The sequence below is a fragment of the Miscanthus floridulus genome, chromosome 14 (genome assembly GCF_019320115.1).
Source record: "Miscanthus floridulus cultivar M001 chromosome 14, ASM1932011v1, whole genome shotgun sequence".
In the NCBI taxonomy this organism is placed as follows: Eukaryota; Viridiplantae; Streptophyta; class Magnoliopsida; order Poales; family Poaceae; genus Miscanthus; species Miscanthus floridulus.
Window position 1 is genome coordinate 69,626,857 of NC_089593.1, and position 23,350 is coordinate 69,650,206.

A 23,350-nucleotide genomic window follows, 5' to 3' on the forward strand; every position below is an offset into this window, starting at 1 on the left:
GGTTCTTTAGTCCCGGGCCGTGGCTTCACCCGGGACTAAAGATCCACCAAATATATATCGCCTCGTCTTCTTCTCCCCATCCATCGTCTTCATTCTTCGCCCGAGAGCCACCGCGCCGCCGCCGCACCCCATAGCCTCCGGCTACCTCCACGCGCATCTCCCATCTCTCGCCATCTCCGCTAGTGGCCCGGCTCGCTCCTCTCCCATTCGTGCGTGGCGCCTAGACCCGGATCCACCGCCATCATCCTTGCCCTCACCCAGATCTGATTTAGATCCACCGTGGTCTCATTACCATCATCGATCCTCGTCCTCGTCATCACCAACTTTGTCCCCGGCTCCATGCGCTCGCACGCCTCGTTGTGCGCTCGTCGTCGTCCCCGTCGCATCCTCATCGTCGAGAGATCACCTTCGGCCATCCTTGTCGTCCTCCACGCTCGTTGTCCTCGTCAGCGCGCTCATCCTCGTCGTTGACTTGATTAAAACCCTTTGTCAACGCGCTCATCCTCATCGTCGAGAGATCACCTTCGGCCATCGTGCTTGTGTTGCTCACCATGCTATATGTGAGCAATAGTGTGTGCATATTTATTTGTAGATTTTATTTGTGTATGGGTGTGTGCTCGGACCGACGGCCATGGAGAGGGAGCAGGGGAATGGGGCGGCCATGGAGCAGCTCGGTGGCCATGCTGCCGCCATGCTTGGCTGAAGGAGGAGAACAACAAGGGAGATCACCTCCGGCCATCGTGCTTGTGTTGCTCGCCGTGCTACATGAAAATCCGTACTAGTTGAACTTGTGGACGCCGGCCCCAAGATCCGAGACGTTCGACGACATCTGTGACGTTGTAGTAGCAGGGCACATAGTTCTCGTACTCGGGTACCTCCACCTCCTTGGCGCGGACTAGTTAGAAAATTGTAGAAAATTCGTACTAGTTGAACTTGCGGACCGTGTTCATCTCTGCTAGTATGTTCTCTGCCGAACGGTAACGGACGTCAAGGAGGAGCTTTGATTCTACGAGGGAGAGCAACAACGGTTGTGGAAGACCGTGTTCCCTTCCTCGTAGAATCGGAGCTCTTCCGTGGCCAAGTACGGTGCCGTCCGGTGAAGAAATGCCCGTCGAGATGATCACGTAAGCAAGGTCAACTAGTACGGAAGCTTACGTGATCTTAGAAGATGTGTGAGGTCATGAGAGCGTGTGTTTTTTCTCAATTTTGTCGAGCAGGTCACTTAGAATTATTTTTTCCATGAAACGCCCGCGAGCTCGCCGATGTCGAGCAGGTCACTTAGAATTAATTTTTCCATGAAATGAAATACTTAGAAATCATGCCTTTTATTTTTTAGAATTATTTTTTCCATGAAATGAAAAACTTAGAAAATAGTTAGAAAATTGTAGAAAATCCGTACTAGTTGAACTTGCGGACCGTGTTTATCTCGGCTAGCATGTTCTCTGCCGAGCGGTAACGGACATCAAGGAAGAGCTTTGATTCTACGAGGGAGAGCGGCAACGGTCGTGGAAGACCATGTTCCCTTCCTCGTAGAATCGGAGCTCTTTCGTGGCCAAGTATGGTGCCGTCCAGTGGAGAAATGCTCGCCGAGATGATCACGTAAGCAAGGTCAACTAGTACGGATGGTTATTTATTTAAACATATTTTTGAGCTAGAATTTGATGGATATTTGATAACTTCAGACCCACAAATGCAATCTACAAATGTTACTATTCTCAAGGTGGCACGTTTTGTAGGAGTGCATTTTATAGATATAGTTTTTATTTTTTATAGATATATCTAGTGGTGTAAAAGCTAGATGGCTGCCTCGAGAGACAACATGGATGAAGAAATGATGGATATTATTAACACCGGCACTCAATTTGCCGATGGTGACCAGCAGGATGTAGATGATGGGAGTCAATACATGGCTCTTGAAGATAACCAAGAAAATATTGTGCAAGAAAATACTAGCGAGGTATATATATTTATATATATATATTTGAATATTATATATATATATATTTGAATATCTATCATCTATTATGTGTACATATGATATTTATTTATTCTTTTTTATACATAGCCCTCAGGATCGATGACCACAACGGCGAAAAGCAAAAATATTCGAGGCCCGAAAAAGCCATTGGAGGGGCGCTACATAATATCGGAATTCAATATTGAGACAGGCGAACCACTTGGTCCACATACAAGGAAATTCGTGCAACACTGTGGGTGCCTTGTAAGGGACAGACTTCCAATTAGTGCCCGTGAATGGAAGCAAAAGATCAACGAGCCTCATGTTAGTTTTGTCTCTGATCTTGATAAGAATTTAATTTGGGATGATATCCTTTAATATTTCATGTTGCAAGCGGATGATTATGATGCTATCAACGATGATGAATTGAAGGAACTAGTTCGAAAGTGGGCTATGAAGAACATGGCCCAAAATTTTAGACTTGGAAGAAATCCCTATACATGAAATACATCTAGAAGAACCTAACGCCCAATTTCAATACTAGTGGCCCGCTCGCGAAGTTGAGGCCCTACTGGAATGATTTTGTATAGTACAAGACATCGGAAGAGGGTGAGGAACGGGTGAGAAGGAACCAAGCTAATGTCCGGCAGAAGGTATATCACCATGGCATGGGATCAGGTGGCTACGCGACTGCCATTCCCAAGTGGGAAAAAATGGAAGCGGACATTCTTGCTAAGGGTATCACACTAGAATCACTCAATTGGCCCAAACACATGAAGAATTGGTTTTCGCTCATGGGGGAAGACTGGACCTAGAGACCAGGAAGCTGGTTCATGGCCTAAAACTCAAAAGAGCAACACAAAGATTTTCTTATGCTCTACAAGCTAAAGCTATTAGTGCGTTCAGGTCCAATAGAGAGAAGGATGAACTAACGTATGCCCCTGGGACCGCTAAACATAGTGGCCGAACGAGAGGTTTAGGACGGAACATTTTTTGGGAGCATGGTTTCCCAGACAATAGAGATACCTACAGAGACCAGCAGAGAAGGAAGGATGAGGATGCAGCGTGGATCAGCAGGTTGGAGGAATTGGTTCGTGAGTCACGGGAGGCGTTGCTTCAAGCACAGGAGCGCGAAAAAGACATGCAAGATAGAATGCAGGACGAAATCATAAAGCAAGTGCAAATAGCAGTGAGTGCCCAAAAGCAGGCATCAGATCAAGGAATCAACATTAATATTAGCCCCCTGATCAGTTGAAAAGCAGCTACGCTTCCACGGAGTTATCAAATCAAGATGACGCAATGCTACGTTTCCCCGTGGATGACATCACTGCACCGTTTACATCATGTGAGCTACATATTCCAAAAGAGAATGCCACAATCATGGTGGCTCTCAGTGTTTTTTCTCCTTTAGATCCTACCAAGACACCAAGAATCCATGGGGCAATAATACCACCTGGATATATTAGCGTCTCAGTGGATAGAGTTAACAAAGGTTTTAGTGATCTGGCTCTTGACATTCCAGGAGGTGATGGGGAGAAGTCTCTAGGAGAAGCAGAGAAGACATTCATACTATGGCGCAAGCGCTACATCATTATTCTCGGGGTCTCTAGTCCACCGCCGCTTCCTCAACTACTAGACAATAGGTGCGGACAAAAGTTAACGAAACAATTTTTTCACAAATTTTCTATTGACATGCATGATTAATAATAACAATTTCTTATACCTAATTATTCTTTTTTGTAATGACACAGCAGGGCCTTCGCCAACCTAATTCCAATTATTCAGTCTCCAGATCATCATAGTGCTCCGGGCAATGATTATGCAACGCCGCCACCGCCGCCACCTCCAAGGTGGTCTCCAACGCCTTCAAGGAGGTCTCCAACGCCTCCAAGGAGGTCTCCACCGCCGCCACCTCCAAGGAGGTCTCCAACGCCTCCAATGAGGTCTCCAACGGCTGCCCCGCCTCCCTTGATGATCAAGAAGCAGCCAGCTCCTAAGAGGTCCACCCCACGAATGAAGCCGTTGGCCCACCAGCCGGCAAAGAAGAAAGCCTCCTCTAATCTAGTTATTCCCCAAAAATTATCTTACGAGAAAAGTGAAAAGGAATTAAAGGATGCAGTACAAAAAGATGTGAAAAGTTTCTTTGAAAAAGTAAGTAAGCAACGAGAAGTGAGGGAGAACCGGGAGAAACCGTACTTCTACCTACCTCTAGATCTTCTAAGAAAGAAGGTGGACCAAAAAAAGCGGGAATCTCAAAAGGCCCTGCCAAAATCGGACTACGACCGCTCTCTCACCAAGTCATTTGAGGCGGCGCAGAAAAAGACTAGAGCAGGGAAAGGTATTGCACAACTCGGACAACAAACGCAACAATCAGTCCCCCTCTTGTCATTTGTAATGAATATGGTTCAAACTTAGACTTACCGGACGTCGATTTTGAGGACATGGTTCGGTTTTACGAGGATACTGGTTTGGACCTTGCCTAAGTGCACGCTGAAGGACCATTTGCTCCGAAAGTGGATCCTTGGAAGAAATTTGAACATGGAAAGAGTCTATATAGCCCTGAGGCCTTAGGTGAACTGGGTACACAAATGTACCTGCTAAACAAGTGGTACATGGCGGCATATAAACGGGGAAAGAACTTTGTTTCTGTCAGAGTTAGAAACCAACATTACTTCCGTGGCGATGACGTTATATATGTCGAGTTTGAAGAATTACACCAACTATGCCACTTGGACTCTCTCGACAAAAGTCTCATTAGCTGCTATTGTCTGTAAGTGTGATTATTTTCTACTATTAAAGTGTATATATATAAATTATATATCCTCACACTATATTTTTATATATGCAGATATGAGATGACAGAACTCAGAATGAGACAGGATAATGATGTTGGTTTCGTTGATCCAAATGTCGTATTCAAACACCCTGATCCCCCGCCTGGATGGAAAGCTGAACTCGAGAAAAATCTCATGAGGTTCTTAGTGAACCAACAAAATAAGAACATACTCTTCCCCTACAACTTCAAGTGAGTGTTAAATAATTAATGTCGATCATATGGACATTTGTTCAATTATTTGCTTACTAGCTAAACTATCTCCCATATATACATATGTTGATTCTAGTTAATGTTGATCATATTTGTGTAAAAAAACATATGCAGCAATCACTGGATATTGATGGTCATCGATATGGCCAATAGTCGGTTGGGCATATTAGACTCATTAAGAAAAGAGCAAACAGAGTACCAAGACATGATAGATAATATCCAAGGGTAATTTGGTCTCTCTAGCAACTATATATACTCTGATCTCTTAACTGCAATAATTATTAAAGGCCAAATTAATTTTTTATTTTATTGGGCACAGTGTTTGAAAAAGTTTCATTGAGGAACACCACATGAAACATTGCAAAGCGCCACTGGATGTAATCACACACAAAGTACTAGCTACATATATATATATATATATACATATACATATACATATATATATATATATATATATATATATATATATATATATATATATATATATATATAATTCAATTAACACCATGCATGCTTTCAATTCACCGGATCTTTTTTCTCGTAAAAGTGGGTTCCGAGGCAAGAATAGGGAAACAACTACTGCGGATGCTATGTTTGCGAGTTCATCATGGCGTACTCAAAAAGGACTCCTAAAGAGAACTTTAAAGTACGTTATATAAATATATTCATATATTTACAATTTCTTTTATTGCTCATATATATAAGTAATCACGTGACCAACACACACACACACACACATATATATATATATATATATATATATATATATATATATATATATATATATATATATATATATAAATACTTTTTCTTTAACTTTTATTGAAGACTCTATGGTTGAAGGAAAAAGTCAGACGACGTGACCAACTGAAAGCAATTCAAGAGACCATAGCAGGATTTCTTAATGACCAGGTCCTAAACCCCACTGGCGAGTTCTACAATGACGTGAACGAAATATGGAAGCCAAACTAGATGGAGTGAATTTGTTATCCCAAGGATATGATAGAATATACAGTGCAAGCTTTATTTGTAATATATATATATACATATTATATGTACATAAAATAACGTACAATATATGTATATGCATGTAATATATACGTTAGTTTCATACTTTAGTTTGTACAAAATGTTCGAACATTATAAACATGTAGAATACGTATATTATTAGCAGCGTAGAATGCGTATTCGAAAACCTATTCAAAAACCAAAATGAATCATCAATTGAAAATAGAAACAAAAAAAGAAAAAAAACCTTTAGTCCCGGTTGGTAATATCAACCGGGACTAAAGGGCCGACCCACGTGGCCAGGCCGGGAGGCCTCTTTAGCCCCGGCTGGTATTACTAACCGGGACTAACCTTTAGTTCCGGGCGCGAAAGCGGGACTAAATGTGGGATCCTTTAGTCTCGGATTCGTGCTCTCGGTTCCAAAACCGGGACTGAAGGGGTTGAGAACTGGGAGTACAGCTCGTTTCTCTACTAGTGAGGGGAGGGGAGCGTGGCGTGGCGCTCGGCGACAGGTGGGGGGCTGTGGCGGGTTGGCTGTGCGGCGGTTGCGGGTGGAGGGCTGGCCTGGCACTCGGCAAAGAGGTTCCTTTGTCGAGTGCCAATTCCGACACTCGGCAAAGTATTTTTATTTTTGTTTTCAAATTTTTTCTGTGGCATTTATACAGTACCTTGAAGCACATGTTCCAATTTGGAACTTTTTTATGACTTTTTGGTATATTTTTTTAATTTTTTTATGTTTACTTGAATTTTTCTCGAAAAAGTAAATTTGAACCGCACATGTTTCGTGATTATACAGTACCTTGAATCACAGGTGGAGATGTCTGGGTTTTAGGCATTGTACGTTACAACTTGCTCGGAAACTTCTAAATTTTTTACCACAGCCTCTACATGCGCTGACACGACACCTCGACATGGATGGTGCCATCTCGCGCTGCTGTGGGCGTACGGAGTAGCTGTCAAGCGAGATCGCGCATCAGGTGGTGCAGTTTAATTAGCAATTAGCATAAAATTCCAGCAGTGACAAAAAGAACTGAAGTCGTGAAACCGACACGCTGTTTGGAGTTTTTGCGGTGGATTGGGTGAGTTCAGTTGATTCTTTTCACCACGCTTGGCGCGTGGACGTACGTACGTGAGATCAGCAGGATTTTGCACCTACTCTCTCGCTGGCGTGTGCACGAATTTTTCCGTCGCGAAGGGGTAAAAATGAGTACATGAATCCATCCGACGTTTTTTCTGTACTTTTTTCTTTGATAGAGGGAGAAAAGATTACATTAGACAAGTCAACTGTCAATAGGCAAGTGCAATGCAAGTAGCACTCCTGCCGCACTAAGACCCCGTTTGGTAGGAATTAATTCTGGACAGTTCCACAGAGATGTTTTCTAGCTTTTCCTACCAAACGGTGACTTTGAAAACTGCTTCAACCTTGAAGTCCCCTAAACCCCGCTCTCGCAGCCGAAGGACCACCAGTGAAGCTAGAAAAATCAGCTTGACCTAGCTTCTTCTGACACTGGTGGGGATGAGCGTGGCCATGGGCTCTTTTGCCCCTAGCTGGGCGGAGTTGCCGGTGGGCGGGATGGCCAAACGAGGCACGATGACAATGGAGAGGCGGGAGTGGAGGGGAGGGGAGCGTGGCGTGGCGCTCGGCGACAGGTGGGGGGTTGTGGCGGGTCGGCTGTGCGGCGGTTGCGGGTGGAGGGCTGGACAAAAAACTCGTTGAGCTGGCTCGGTGGCTCGCTACAAAAGTACTCTGATTGGACTCATTTTCTTTTAAAATAAAAATGACTTGATTTAGAATGACTTTCGACTTCGGCTCAGCTCGTTAAGCTCAACATGAAGTTGGGTCTTAAACAATTCAGGAGACTATGATAAATAAGATTATGTCAATTTCCAAAAAAAGCTCGAAAAAAACTGCAGTTGGCTCGATATCCAGGGTGGCGTCGGTGGTGGATGGGGCATGCGGTTGTGAGGCTGGGTTGCGCGGGGTGGGGCCAGTGGCGCACGGCGGTGGCGTGGGTGGCGCATGGATGGAGGCGTTGGCCATTCGAAGAAGAAGGGCTATGCGGTCAAATTATGGCGAGTGGGTTAGAAAAAAGAAAAAGAAAGAAGGATATTTTGGGTCGTCTTATGGTTGTCTACTAGAGAAGTTGTTTTAACAAGTGGTTTATAAGAACAGATTCAACCCTACCAGTAAAGCTGTTTTTTAAGCCAAATCCAATAAAAACCGATTAACTGAAGGTGAGGTGTACTCTCTCTTTCCCAAAATAAGTGACGGTTTTGACCTTCAGACTATTTTTTTTTACCGTTCATCTTATTATTCAAGATTTTTGTGTTTTCTTCCGGTAACTATAGTCACGCGTATCAAACATGCTGTAAGAGAGAGGTTAAAATGGAAGTTTACCTTGGTGCGCTTGGCGTAGCTGTAGCCTGTAGCTGTCACGTGAGATCCCGCATCAGGCGGTGTTGTTACTACCACCATAAATTCCACTGGCTACAAAACAACTGAGGTCGGGAAACTGACACGCTGCTTGAAGTTTTGCGGTGGAGTAGATTTTTCACCACGGTTCCGGCGCTTGGATTGGATGCACGTGAGATGAGTAAAAATCTCCACCTACTTTGAGCGCACGATTTTTTGCATCGAGGGCGGAGGGGTGAAAATGAATTCATGAATTTTGGTGCGCGAATCCATGCCAAGTTTGCCCGTACTCATTTTTGTTTCATTTAATTTTTTTGAATTAAAAAAGAGAAGGTGACGTACCAGGCAGAAGGACCCAAGGAGAGGTACGAGTACTCTAAAAGACAAGTCATCTGTCAAGAGACAAGTGCAAGTGGCTTTTCCGCCGCAGGCCGCACTAATTAAACGGCCGCGGTGGACGGGCCACGGGTGTTGCGGAGAGGCCCCACCGGCCATTGATGCGGCGGCCTCTTGCGAGGGTCCTGGTGGAGTCACGCGCCATCTTGTCGAGTGGGTCACGAATTTCTCTCGGCCGACACAGAGCACACTCTTCCTGTCTTGGAAACGATCGCATGCAATTCCGGTAGCGGCATGCACTGCACGCCATGCATGCACGCGCGCGTCGTGCAGCCTCGACGGCGCTCCTCTCCCTGTCGCGCGACGACCACGCACGCAACCCGCAAACGTGAATCCTGGTCACCTCAGGACCCATTGCCGTCCTTCTTCGACACGCAACAGAGAGACGGGAGTAAAGCTGAAAGCAACACCGTTCCTACTACTCGATCACGTACTACTCTTTGTTCTTGCATGAAAATTACTATGAGCACTGATTTCGAGCCACTTTGGAACTGGAAACATTTTTGAAGTCAGGGCACGTTTAGTTGGTAAAATTTTTTCGTTTTAGCTACTGTAGCACTTTCGTTTGTATTTGACAGTTAGTGTCTAATTATGGATTAATTAGGTTCGAAAGTTTCGTCTCACGATTTCTCACCGAACTGTACAATTAGTTTTGTTTTTCGTCTACATTTAGTACTCCATGCATGTGCCGCAAGATTTGATGTGATACTTTGGGGTAAAAATTTTTGGAATCTAAAAAGGGCCTCACTTTGGCTCCCCTGCCCCTGAACTTACCATAAGTCAACGGGTAGAGCAACTCCAGCAGTTCCGCGTCCAGGCCACAGCAAAAATGGACGAGCTCTGTCACAACAGCGCCCAAATGTGTTTAACCAGGGGATAGAAACTATTTCTTTTTCTGAAAAAAAATTCTAATGAGACTGCTAAAAATATACAAATCTTTAAAAACCTATTAAAAATAAAAACACATGGCTATCTATTATATAAACTATAATACTATAACCTTCACAGATGATAATAGGAATTGGATCTATTTTGTTTTTTAAAAAACTAATACTATCATGTAGATAGTCTAGCTTAATTTACCACAAAATTATTCACCACTAGCATTATAAAATACTCCCTCGATCCATTCCAAATAATAAGACGTTTTGTTTTTTTAGATACATAGCTTTTGCTACGCACTTAGATATACAATATGTCTATATACATAGTTATAGCAATGTCTATTGGATATATATAGTGGCGGCTCAAAGTGCAAGGGTGGGGTCTAAGATCGCGGCGAAGCGTTGGAGCGCTCCTAAAGGTCCTTGGCTTCATGGTCGTGACAGTCGGTCAGGCGGCCTTCTCCTGCGGGTACCTGTCCATCATCCGTCATCATAGGGACGGATCTAGCGGTGGGGCGCGGAGGGGGGAGGGGGCTCAAGCCCCCCTATTGTCGCTAATCTCACGGAGCACCCTAGAGCACCTCCAATAATTTTTACCATGGTTGCTTTAAGAAGGAGAGGCTAGAGGTTAAAGATGAGCTTTCAGCCCCCTGAACTTCCATCCCAGATCCCTCACTACATCGTCAAGTCTCGTCATCGATCAATTTACGTCATCAATTTAGCTTTCATCGATCCTGTCAATATTTGATCGAGAGCAAGTGCAGTACCATGCATGCATGGCGACCTGGGAGCAGAGTTAATTTTTTATGCATGTTTGTTGATTGGTACTCTGGGAAGTGAGAAGTGAACTTATAGAAGAGAAGGGGGTATCTCTGTGAAGTTGACTTGCTTCAGAAATTCAAGTATATATAGAATGTGATTTGCTATATTTCAGATGCCTGAAATATAACTTATTTTCTGGCAACAGCTAGCAGCCACTAGATTAACATCCAACACCTACAATCTATTGATATTGGTTTACTAGTTTGTGTTCACATTTAGTCAAAACTTCGCCTGAACAGAAGCCATAATTCAGGCCGACTGACACCTAGGAAACGTGAGATAGAACTGTACCTGCATTAGCAAGCTTTAGGTTTTTATGCGTCCCTTTGCCAAATTTTCGGCTATAAATGCAATTGTATTGAACCTCTGGGATGCTCTCTCTCTCTCTCTCTCTCTCTCTCTCTCTCTCTCTCTCTCTCTCTCTCTCTCTCCTGTGCCATCAAAGCCATTTTTTTCTTGTTTGTTCTGAATTGTTGTGATCTTCTTCTTTATTAAGACTAGTGTTTTTTAAATAATAAACAATCATTCACCGGCCGTTTAGCCATTGTTTCAACAAATGGACATACTAAACAAGGGAAATAGCCATTTAAATGGAATAAATAACCACTTAAATGGAAACAACTGCGACGCATCATTGTATAGAGTTTAAACGATATCTAAATGTGCTAAACAACTAGATAGACGAACAATGATTAATACACACTGCACAGAACACCTGCTCCTGCCAGCCACTACTTTCATTTATGAAGACAAAAAGAGAGAAATATCTCACCACGGATCATATGTGTCCGGACATACGAACGAGACACAGAGGACTTCACTGTCCTGTGTAGTTAGGGAGAGACGGACAAGAAACTTTCCCTGTTTAATATTATGTATACATAGGATAGGATACAAACCACAATCTTCCTCCTGAATGGCTGAAAGTTTTCTTAATAATATGTTGAGGTGCATGCATGCAACTAAATGTTACTACCTCCAGGCAAATAATATTATTCACTTTGCTTGTCTGAAACGACAAGTTCTCCTGAATCGAGATAGTACACCGACGCCGGCGACCCTCCCGTGATAGCATTGAGCAACCTTGGCACCGGAGGCACGTCGACCTCAGAGAGTCCCTCAAGAAACTGCACCACCTCGGCCATGGCCGGCTGATCAAGCTCGCTTTCCTGAATGCACCAGCACGCAACCTTGCAAACTCTTTCAACCTCCCCAAGATCCGCTTTGCCGTGCAAATTCGCATCCACCAGGCTTCCAACCGTCTCTCCACTCTGATGAAGCCAGCGTGCAACTTGCAGAGGGAAAAATTCTGAGTAGTCGCCATCCTCAAGGTACACTTGGCTTGAGTTCCTCCTCCCAGATATCAGTTCAAACAAGACCATCCCATAGCTGTAAACGTCCACTTTCGATGTGACAGCTTCTCCGCTAATCCATTCGGGCGCAAGATATCCGATGGTTCCTCTCATCGTAGTTATTACATGGCTAAATTCTCTTCCCAAGACCTTTGCCATCCCAAAATCAGCAATCTTAGGTACGAACGACGCGTCGAGAAGTATGTTCTCTGGCTTGATGTCACAGTGTATGATACTATCCCGACAACCGGTGTGCAAGTAGGCCAAGCCTCTGGCAACTCCAACGGCTATTTGGTACCTGAGGTTCCAAGCCAAAACTATATCACTGGCCTTTTTGAACAAAAGAACATCAAGTGAGTGCTTTGGCATGTACTCGTACACAAGCAGCCTCTTGTCGCCTTCGCAACAAAACCCGATCAGTTTAACTAGATTGATGTGCTGGATGATTCCGATCGAACTCACTTCTGCTCTGAATTGCTTCTCTCCTTGATGGTTGCCGTCGAGCCTCTTCACTGCCACCAAGGTGAATAAGTCACTCAGATTTAGGTACCCCTTGAACACGGAGCCGAAACTTCCTCCCCCTAACTTTTCAGAGAAGTTTTTAGTCGCACGCTGCAAATCGGCGTATCGAAATGCAGTGACCCCAATGCTGCCTTGAGCAATGCCCGGTATGCGACTGCGAGCAAACCGCTTCCCTTTTCTCCTGCAGATTATCAGAGCAAGCACCATGAGCCCGAAGACCGCAGCGCTTGAACCAATGGCAGCACCAATGTCAATTCCCCTATTCTTCTTCTTCCTCGCCGCACTTGGATCGTCTTTTGCAGCAAGGCGGATGTAAAGCATCTCCCCATTGCCATCATCAGAACCATCAGACTGTTGTTTTACATTGGTCAATTTGCCATGCCAGACAGAGCAGCCTCCTTCCCCATAGGAATACGCGGTGCAGGAGCAGCTGCCCAAGCAGACCTGTGAGCAATGATCTCCACTCGTTGCAGCCTGCACTGTCTCTGCGCCATGGGGCAACCTGACGCGTTGCACGGCGTAGAACTTATCCGTGGGACCTGCAGTCTTGTCGTCGCCGCTTCCACAGTCTAATGGAGTGTTCCTCATGCACCCGTCTCTCCTGTCCTCCAGCTCCCAGTCCCTTGGGCGAGCTAATAGAGAAACCCTTCATGCAGCTGCAGATTGGATCGGCAGTGTCGTTGCAGACCGTGAAAGGTCCACACGTCGCGTAGGTGTCACACTGATGCACAGGCTGCCTGTAATGTATCAAGCCAGTCCTGCAAGCCGTCCATCCACACACCCACGAAGGCCTGGCCAGAGACACCCAGCTTCGTGAGCACCATTCGCGTGTTGTTATGCAGCGTGTACGTGAGGTAAACCTCCTGGTCGTTGTTGACGAACTTGAAAGTCGGCATGACTGCTCCGATCATCTCCGGTACCAAGCTGAAGTACTGCCCGGTCCACTGCCCGGTGGACACGATTTCCACGGTGGAGTTCCACACGAGGCGCCCAACCCCGTCGCGTTCGAACCCCAGAGTGTAGAGGCCGGGAGCCTGGTCGATCAGGCTCTTCCTCGAGACGAGGCGGCGGTCGAGGCCGGTCACCTTGTTCCAGCCGATCTTGGCGCCGGCGAAGAAGTGGTCCGTCGGGTAGTCGAAGCTCTGCCAGAAGACGTCGGACGAGTTGGAGGAGCTTCGGAGGACGAGGTTGCCGTCGTTGAGGAGAACGGCGACGGTGTCGTTGGTGGTGGTGATGGCGCGGGTGGACCAGATGACGGACTTGGTGGCCTGGTCCAGGATGACCAGGTTGTCGTCGCCGGAGATGGCGAGCTCGGGTGAGGAGGGGTCGACCACGGGGCTGTCGCCGTTGGCGCTCCAGAGTGGGGTCAGCTTGGGGACCTTGTTGAACCATATGCCGAGGTACGTGTTGGGGTTGCTAGTGGTGTGGCGGAAGGGTGTGCTGTCCGGCTTGAAGAAGCCCAGCGCGAACTTGCTGTTGTTGGAGACGAGCCCTGCTGCTGCTGCCGACGAGCCCGTTGCCGGGTGACACCGTGTCCGTGGCGGCGGAGCTGGACGCCTGCAGGGAGAGGAGTCCAAGAAGGACGACGACGTGAAGGAGAGGCATGGTTTTGGCGAACCGAACCGAGGAATGAACGAGGGGAAGCGTGGTGATGGGTGCAGAATGGCAGGAAAAGAGTAGTTTTGGACTGTCACGACCGCTCAGCTCAGTCCAGCTCACAGGTACAGTAACGTGATGATGTGCGTGGGTGCACATCTCAATCAGTCTGCTGTTGGCGGAGCCGGACCCTATCGGCGACGTGGCCCAGCCGAAGCACCCGAGATTAGCGCCCGTCAGCGTCGGACAAGACAGAAAAAAGTCACTGCAGCTTGGCTTGTTTAATTGGGTCAAGCACAGTGGCAAAGAGACCTACTCATGCGGCTTTGCAGTAACGTGCCAGTGGCACTAGCAACTAGCAGGTCATAACCCAATGTGCTAACAACTAAGAACGTTTGGGTCGATAGATTCTAAACAATTGCATTCACCTAGTAGTAGCATTGTGTTTCAGTGATTGATGATTGTCTGGTATCCTTTCCGAAGTATATGATATATGTGACTATATGGGTTCTTTCTTTCTTTCTTTCTTTTTTTTTTTTGCATGTTTTTAGTTTAGGTCATGTATATATATTATTCGCCCCAGCTAAAAAAGTTTTCTGGCTCCGTCATCAAGTCTTCTCTTGTCGTATCATCGTCGTGAAACCTCAATGTTTGGGGGAATGAGAATTTTGTCTTGTATGAGAATCTAAGCGAAAACTTTGTATTTTTTTTTTCTGTATGTGCTTTTTCTGTGCTCAGGTATTTCTCTAGCCCTCAGCACTCGAATTTGACACCATTCGATCCATACGCTGGCTTCTCTGTCCCATCCGATGATGTGTCCCGGCCCGCTGCATGTTGTTTTCTTTTTTATTATTATTTTGGTGTTTTGTGGGCCCTAACTGTTAATGTGGCACTACTTTTACCTGCTGGGTCTTTCAATTCGAAGCGTCTCCGTTGTCCGGCCATTTTGTATTCTGCGTCGTCGCCGATGCTACCGAGGTGAGGTCAAGCGATTTCAGGGTCGCTGCGATTTTTGCCCCATCTCTTATTTGAATCCGTGAATCTCTTCTTTGATTTGATTACGTCTGATCTGCTTTGGCTGAGTAGTTCCAAATTATATCTTATTATAGCATATTTTACTATTTATGTTTGTGGCGTAAGTTTTATGTTTAATTGGTGTAAATTGTTTGTTCATTATTGAGAATGCTCATTGGGATTACATGAACAGTTATCTGTTTATTTTTTGTTGTTTATTTGTTTGTATGTATGTTTTATTTGGTTTCCTTTGACATATTCCAATTTGGCTTCCATAGAAAAAAATTAATTTTTTGATTATTTTTTGTATTTATTTGAAATGTTTTATTTGGTTCATTAGATCTGTATCCCATGATCATGACAATCGAGTGTTTCATGGATTAGAAACACTCAATTTTTGTTTTTTTCTCAATCTGGTGTTTAGGTGGCATCCAACACTCGGGTGTTAGACGCCATTAAAACAACCAAGTGGTGAGTAGACATATTCTTTTAAATTGTCCAAACTGATGTCCAGAATAGAAAGAGAGAGTTGAGGCGTCACTCAAAACACTGCGGCCACACCAATGCCCACGCTAGAAAAACTGGGAGCGGCACAACTACTTGCCACGGTGCTATCTTCGTTAGAAATTGTCTCTTACACCATGAGTCACAAATGCTAAGGGATGAAGACGAGGAATGAGGAGCGGGTTTACATCTTTTTTAATATATTCTACCAACCAGCTGGGGGTGACTGCCACGTGTCGCACGTCGTCCGTTGCAGCTCACCCCCCGCGCTTCAGCTCGCCTGTGGATGCGGATGGTTTCCATGTGGTAGAGAGCCGGCGGTGGTGGCGCAGTCGGTTTGTAGACGGGCAGGGAAGTCACGCCCGGTGCCACCAAGCCTCGTCGGCCTGTGCTCCCACAGTTTGTCCACGGATCACGTCGCGGCACAATGCCATTTCCCCTCACGCTGTCTACATCGTAGGAGCACGGAGCACCGCCCTAGGGCATGCAAGCGTGGAAGATCGCCATCCAGGGCCTCGTTGCATTGGGAAGGCGACGGGGCACGGGGGCTCCGCCGGTTCCTTGCTCGCCGGCCTCCAAGCCCTTCGTCATCTGATCGTACCATCTCGGGGCGGTGATGTTCCACTGGCCGTGAGATGTTCGCGCCTCTAATCTGCCCGTGTGACGTGCCTTCTATGCGGGGGAGTCTAGCTATGCCCACTCTCCATTACCGGTAGTGCCGCTGTGTTCACCTCCTCCGTCGCCTATGCTGGGAGATGCTGCTCGGTGACCAGCCTCCGAGATAGTAGTCATACCGCATTCGTCGACGATTGATGCGGCAGATGAGGTACTGTCTCTAGCATTGGTCCCGCTTATCGGCGGAAACCGTCCTGCTGTTTCACCGGTGGAGGTACGGAGCCACCTCGTGGATGCTACCATGTGCTCGTAGATTCCTTCACCGTCAATCGCTCTGCGCCAGAGGACTTTATCCACGAGGATCTGATGGACGTTCTCCATGCTCCATCTCTGGGGTATGGAAGCGTTGGTGTTGTCAATCCATGGCTTCCACGGGCTCGCTTTGCTTCAAGGTGCTAATCGACATGAATGGGTTCCCCTTCCAGGCTTAGGGGATTTCAATGGCGGAACACATCCTAGCATTGTCGTGTGCGTAGCTGGCACCGGTGACAATTGAGCAAGAAGACGTCAGCAAGTACTCCATCGCGGCATGGTGTATCCACCCAGACCTAATTCCACAAGAGAAGATCATGGCCATCCATGAGCCGAAGGTGCCTTTCGTGATCGAGCCGCCGCTGTTCTTCAGGCGCCATTAAGTGATTCATGCTGACCTCCAGGCGCTGCGCTACTTGGTGCGGCCTCAGGTCATCAAAGTATAGGATTATATTGGCGCATGCCGCCATCATCCACTAAAGATGAGCGGCCTGACCCTAGCGATGACAATGATGATCCGAACTAGCCAGATTGTGGCAACCGCTGCCGTTTCCGCCATGGCCGAAGAAATTCAGGTTCGGTGGTGGCGAGGGATGGGACGGCGGCGTAGGTGGCGGCATTGCATTGGACCCCATGCTAGGCCTGGGGTGAGGCCCGACCTTTCAGGAAAGTAACGGTTCAATCCTGATTGGCAAGTTCATCTGCTCGCTTCGCTACGAACGTGATTCGTGGCCCAACGCAGGTAAGAGCAAGTACAATGCTACACATCAGCGGTCTCATACTCTGTCTCATGCAGTGACATGTAAGATTTTTGATGATGTGGAGAAAAGAGAGAAGGGAGAGAGAAAAAGGTCGTTGTTTCACGAAACAACCACCTCATGAGCTAAAATTTAGGATTACGAGACAACTATTGTACCATTGTATGAGCTGTTGTTGCCATTGTTTAGGAAAGAGAGAATGGAGAACGGCGACAGTGTCGTTGGTGGTGGTGATGGCGCGGGTGGACCAGATGATGGACTTGGTGGCCTGGTCTAGGATGACCAGGTTGCCGTCGCCGGAAATGGAGAGCTCGGGTGAGGCGGGGTCGACCACGAGGTTGTCGCCATTGGTGTTCCAGAGTGGGGTCAGTTTGGGGACCTTGTTGAACCATATGCCGAGGTATATGTTGGGGTTGCTAGCGGTGTGGTGGAAGGGTGTGCTGGCCGGCTTGAAGAACTTGCTGTTGTTGGAGACGAGCCTCCTGCTGCTACTGCCGACGAGCCTGTTGCCGGGAGACACCATGTCAGTGGTGGCGGAGAAGGACGCCTACAGGTAGACAAGTCCAAGAAGGACAACGACGTGAAGGAGAGGCATGGTTAGTGAACCCAACCGATCCAGGAATGAATGAGGGGAAGCGTGGTGGGTGACAAAGAATCGCAGGAATAGGATTGAATGCAATGATGCTAGTATACTGCTCCCTCCGTTCCAAATTATTGGATGTTTTGACTTTTTTAGATACGTTGCATTTGTTATGCACATAGATATACACTATATCTAGATGCAGAGTAAAATCAATGTATTTAGAAAAGCCAAAACATCTTATAATTTAGAATGGATTTAGTACTAGCTGGCCCAGTTGTTTTGAAGTGTCACGACCGTAGCTCAGTCCAGCACTAAAGCTCGCAGGTCAACGTGATGATGTGGCATGTGCGTGGGTGCACATCTCAATCAGTTTGTATCATCAAATGATATATTCTCTTGTCGTATCATCGCCGTCAAACATCAACGACCTTTGTAGACGATGCTGAGACTGTACAGTAAGAAAGGTTGTTTGCTTTTGAAGGACCGGAAACGACGTCCAGAAGGAGTGGATGGGATCCTCAAATTTCTTTCAAAATATTTGGTCACTATCCCAAAATCAAATCCCAAAAGCGAACGCACACAAGAACGATATGTTCACGAGCAACGGGTGGTTGAGTACCTCTGGTGATGAGCAAGAAGTACTTTGGAATAATCGAGAATCGATGGAAACAAACCCCCGAAAGAACGAGTGAAAAACAGCACACACTGTGTAGTGGCGGACTATCCGGGCTGCGTCGATGGACTGTCCGCGGCTTCTCTACTGGACTATCCGGGACAGGGGGTCGGACTTGTCCGCCGGTCACTTGCCCGAAAACACAGTGACTGAAAATAGTTCTGGACTCAACTATCCGCAGTCTGGGCTCAGACTGTCCACGGTTCAAAAGACAGAAAATAGAAGCAGCAAAACAGGTTATGGACTCGACTTCACAGCGAGTTACGGACTGTCCGTAGGCTGGCAGTGGACTGTTCGTGACCTGAACTCCGAGCAGAGTAGTCGCTCCCCTATGCTCGGCCTCGACTCATGGCATGTTCTCGGTTCACTGGCGGACTGTCCGTGGGTCGCGTTCCAGCAACCCGAAAATCACCTCAAACACAAGATCGCCTGATTTGTGGCCGATTCAAAACCAACTGCCACCAAATTTGGACCAAAAGAACACGAAGAACACCAGACACAATCTTCACAAACTGAATCTCGGAGGACACAAGGTGGTTAGGGCCACCTTTCCCGCTGCCAAAATGAGTTCTTGCACAAATCACATGAATTTGTGGCCTCTCTCACTAGAACCCTAAGGGGGCCTAAGCGAAGGAAGGAAAATGGTAAAATGAAAGAGCTGAGGGAGATGGGGACTCCCTCATCCTATCTAACAGGGCTATTACACAATCCCCATTTTGCCCTTAGATATTTTGAGTCAAACCACATAACCCGAGGGTGTTATGGTCGAACCCGAGGTAATCTTCATCTGACGGCCACCGCGTCATGAGATAGCTTCGCCTCGACGTGGACTCCTCGATGCCGCCACGTGTCGTCCGTTCCTTCTCGGAACCTCCACCTAGGTTTTGAGGCCCAAACCCATAAACCCGTCCATCGATGGTTTTGAGGCCCAAACCACCAAACCGCACCGATGGTTTTGAGGACAAAACCACCAAACCCCCCGATGTTGACGCGTGTCCGACCTCCGCCAAGCTTGACGCCTTCGCCTTCCTTCTTGACTTGACCCACTGTACTTCACCAAGTGCCACGATGCCATCGTCCTCCATCTTGACTTGATCAACGCTGTCTTTATCACCCATGTACACTTGCGCTTGTCGATGTCCTAGATGTCAGCCACCGCGGCTGGTCACCCGGCCTCCTGGTCCCTCGGTCCAAGCCTCACGTCCGTCATTCACCGCTCCCAGTCCATCGGCACAACACGTCTCTACTTGACCTTCACCTTGTCATCGACCACTGCCTCTGAGCTCCACACCTGCACACCACAAGCCAAGAGACATGTCGCACAACCCAACTCACGCCATGGTTAGTCACCAACTCAACCTAGGTCGTGGATCACGTTGACAATCACTCATCACAAAATGAACTACAAGGGCACATATCAACCTTGTATTCACCATCTCCCCCTTGATGAGTGCATTGTCAACACCAACACAAGAACAACTTGAGCAAAAGACAAAGAAGAAGAAGAGAAAACAAAGAGCTCACCCAAATGACTAAAAGCCAAAACGGGGTCATTTGAAATGAGCAAAAACTTGGTTCCCAAAGACATGGGCAACGGCTCGACGCAACCAAGTAAAACACAGCTAGCTCTCAAGCCCTTGAAGTGTGATCTCTCTCTCGGAGTTGTGTGCTATTTCTCCCCCTTGTTGACACATGCACTTATCAAGCTAAAACCCAAAGACTGCAACTCCCCCTTAAAACATGCTATGAATGCAAAAGATACAGAAATGCAAAAGCTTTAGGAGTATAGTAAGCAAATTAAAAAGATGCTCTAGCTGGTGCTGTTATGTGCGTGTAGCATCAAGTACAAGTGCAAGCAAATGCTCAAACTGATCAAGTGAAACAAAATATGGCATTGAATCAATTTTAAGCAATTGCAAGAAGGGGCTCACTACTAAAAGTAGCACATAGCAGGTATAAGCTGGAAATCAACCTAGTGCTAACAAGTGTATACAAGGTGAACTACCCCAAACAACGGTCACACATCATGTCAAAGACGAACCTAAGACTTGTGTTTTCATTAAATTTTAATTTTATCGGAGTTTGCAGCGTAGCACAAGAATTAGTCAAAACAAGTGTGTGCGAGAGGTTATCTGTACCATCAGGCCTAACTTAGCAACCATGCCAAGCCTATGTCATAGACAATCAGAAGCTTAAGACAATGGTTTCGGCATCCACTACAAAGCTCAAGTTCATCCAAATGTGCAATTGGAAGCAGTCTCGATACCTTGACGTAGGACAGTACAGACCCATCTCGATCTTTTCTCATGACTTAGCTTGATTTTCAAATTTTAGCACAAGAATCTCTATATTATCCAAGCAAGTGAGTAACTCAAAACATGAGACATAGCAACCTAGCATATAAGTGATAGCATCAGGGATCTCAACAAGTCCTACACATGCTAGGTGCCAACTCAGCGGTGAACAATTTTCATGTTTCAACAAGTTTTAATCAAGTTCACAGTTTGGAAAACAAACTTAGCTCATAACATGCATCAATTGATCAAAAGGAGCGTAAGCCAAAAGCACCATCATGTACAAGCATTACATCCTAAATAGAGCATAACTTCAATCTAATCACTATAGTCATGAAGCTCAGAATGCACTATAATACATGATGAAGTGAAATGCAATATGCAATATGATACATAAAACAAAGCAAAAGACTAAGCTACAAAGAAAAGAAAAACTAGAGTACAACAACTAGAGTTCCCCTCCTCTAAAAAGGGAAACAAACTCCAACCTCCCCTCGCAAGCGTGCAAACTAGGCTTGGTCAAGTGGTTTGGTGAAGATATCTGCAAGCTAGTTTTGGGTATCAATGTGGTGCAGATCGATATCACCTTTCTCATAGTGGTCACGCAAGAAGTGAAAGCGGACTTCTATGTGCTTTGTCTTTGAGTGGAGGACTATGTTTTTAGCTATGCTTATGGCACTGGAGCTATCACAAAACAAAGGCACTCGCCTAAACTCTAACCCAAAGTATCTCAGAGTAGCTATCATACAAAGCAATTAGGAACAACAAGCAGCAGTAGCAACATACTCAGCTTCTGTGGTGGATTGGGCGACGCTAGACTACTTGCAAGAAGACCAAGACACAAGAGAAGATCCAAGAAACTGACAAGTCCCCGAAGTGGACTTCCTCTCAACACGACAACCAACATAATCCACATCGGAATACCCACAAAGAGAAAGAGAGGAGGTGGCCAAAAACCAAAGACCAAACTCAGGTGTGAAACAAAGGTACCTAAGGATCCGCTTGATGGCTTAACAATGAGATGTGCGCGGCGAAGACTGAAAGCACACGCACAAGCAGACCATGAACTGGATGTCCGGTCTTGTCGCTGTCAGGTACAGCAAGGATCTGATCATGCTTCGGTATTCCTTCTGGTCCACGGCTTCTCCTTCCTTGTCTTTGTCCAGGGCCATCATGGTCGGCATGGGTGTCGAAAGAGGCTTGGCCTCACCCATATCAAATTTCTTGAGCACGTCCTTGGTGTACTTGCCTTGGTGCACGAACGTTCCCTCATGAGTTTGCTTGATTTGTAGCCTGAGGAAGAAAGTTAATTCACCATCATGCTCATCTCAAATTCCCTGCTCATAGTATCTGAAAACTTGGCAACAAGAGCATGAGAAGTGCCACCGAAGATTATATCATCCACGTATATCTGAACCAAAAGGGTGTCAGTGCCTTGCTTGAGGAGGAACAGAGTCTTATCTATGGAACCCATCCTAAAACCCTTAGCAAGCAAGAAGGCTTTCAAACTCTCATACTAGGCTCCCGAGGCTTGTTTCAAACCATACAAGGCTTTATGGAGTTTTAAAATATGGTTGGGGAATTAGGATTTTCAAAGCCAAGGGGTTGCCTCACATAAACCTCTTCCTCTGTGTACCCATTCAAGAAGGCACTCTTCACATCCATCTGATATAGCTTGAACCCTTTCAAAGCTGCAAATGCTAAAAGGATCCTAATGGCTTCTAGACGGGCAACAGGAGCAAAGGTTTCTTCATAGTCTATTCCCTCTTTTTGGCAAAAACCCTGAGCCACCAATCTCACATGTTCTCACACCACCCCATCTCACTCTATTGTTCTTGTAAATCCACTTTGTACCTATGGGGTGGCAATCTGCTGTAGGTGGAACTAAAATCCCACACTTGGTTCCGCTCAAAGTTCTCTAACTTCTCATGCATAGCATTGACCAATCGACATTAGATAGAGCGTGTCCAATATCTCGAGGCTTAAAAGAAGCTGCGAAAGTAGAATGAGCGAAGTGTGAAATGTGATATGACCTAGACCGCGTGACTCGCTGGTCGATATCGCCAATCATAGTCTGAGGCGGGGGTGGTGGCGACGCTGAATGTGCCGAGGTGCTTCTCTCAAGAAAGTTGCCTCCCCCTCAACAGCACCTGGGGCCTCCTCAGGTTCAGCGGGTATAGGCTGAGGAGGCAGCGCGTGTGGACCCCAAGTCATGGAAGAAGAGGGATTATGGGCCATGAACCAAAGTAGTCGACGCCAACTCGAGAGGGGCAGCCGGTGGAGTTGGCTCGAGATCACCCCAATCGACGCCTTCCTCATCTTCCTCAACAAAGATGCTCTCACCAATCTCCTAGTCACCTACACATTCAAAGACAGGAGAGGAACAAGGCATGGTTTCATTGAAAGTGACCTCACAGGTCTCCATACCTCAGTTAGTTTCAAGGTTAAGTACACGATATGCATGAGAGTGAGAAGCATAACCAAGAAAAATACCGTCGGAAGACCTGGACTCGAACTTGTCCAAAATACCTTGTTTCAAGATGAATCATTTGCACCCAAACACCTTGAAATGGCTTACCTTGTGTGGTCGTCCGAATCGCA

General features: G+C 46.4%; 1 pseudogene; it reads right to left on the bottom strand.

Annotated features, from left to right (window-relative positions):
* Nucleotides 1-11,458: 11,458 nt before the first annotated feature.
* LOC136505704 (G-type lectin S-receptor-like serine/threonine-protein kinase At2g19130) lies at nucleotides 11,459-14,005 on the bottom strand (annotated as a pseudogene).
* Nucleotides 14,006-23,350: the final 9,345 nt, after the last annotated feature.